Source organism: Rhagoletis pomonella, unplaced genomic scaffold, assembly GCF_013731165.1.
Source record: "Rhagoletis pomonella isolate Grant_MI unplaced genomic scaffold, Rhpom_1.0 Rhpom_scaffold_00005, whole genome shotgun sequence".
In the NCBI taxonomy this organism is placed as follows: Eukaryota; Metazoa; Arthropoda; class Insecta; order Diptera; family Tephritidae; genus Rhagoletis; species Rhagoletis pomonella.
Genome location: NW_023458559.1, coordinates 10,349,660 through 10,350,716, shown reverse-complemented (window position 1 = coordinate 10,350,716; position 1,057 = coordinate 10,349,660).

Below are 1,057 nucleotides of genomic sequence, written 5' to 3'. Positions count from 1 at the left end.
GGGCACCGAGTTGCTCGTGCTCGGGCAATACGCTTTGTGCTCTCGTTTTATACTAGATCGATTGTCATATCAACTATTTTTGGTCGACACCGGCGCAGAAGTGTGGGTCGTTCCACCAACTCGAGCATGCCGCTTGTCCAATTCTGAAGGCAACCCACTTTTCGCCGCTAATGGGACCACCATTAAAACCTACGGCGTAGTCTGTCGTACGCTCGACCTTGGTCTTCACCGCAAACTCGTATGGAACTTGTCATAGCGGAAACTAAATACGCCATCATCGGTGCCGACTTCCTCCGGCATTTCAACCTAATCATCGACATCGGGAATTCGACACTGGTAGGCACAGAGAAAGCAAAACCTCGACCAGGTATCTGCAGCTTCGGAGCAGCAACGATCATCGAAATAGAGAGTAGCTCCACCGAAATCGCAAACCTTCTTCGGGAATTTGGTGACATCACGAACCCTAATGCACGAGCCCCATGGTCAACGCAGACTGGGGTGACCCACTGCATCGAGACAAAAGGTCCACCAGTGTTTGCACGACCCAGACGACTCGCACCCGACAAACTAAAAGCTGTGAAAGAAGAGTTTGAGTTTCTTAGCAGACTGGGAATCTGCCGCCCGTCGAAAAGCTCGTACGCCTCGCCTCTACACCCGGTAAGGATGTCAAACGGGGAATGGCGCCCATGCGGTGGTTACCGAGTCTTGAATGCACAAACGGTACCGGATCGATATCCGCTGCCGCAATCGAGCGTACCACCAGATCCCTATCGAACCCGGCGACATACACAAAACGGCGATTACCATTCCGTTTAGGTTATTCGAGTTTACACACATGCCGTTTGGCCTGTGCAACGCTGCACAAACGTTCCAAAGGTTAATGCACGCAGTGTTTCAGGGACTCGATTTCGTTTTTGTATACATCGATGACGTGTGTATCGCTTCTGAAGGCGTCGAGCAACATAAAGCCCACTTGCGGCAAGTCTTCGAACGTCTTCGTCAATTCCACTTAACAGTCAACTTAGAGAAGTGCAAATTCGCTCAAACGCAAATCGAA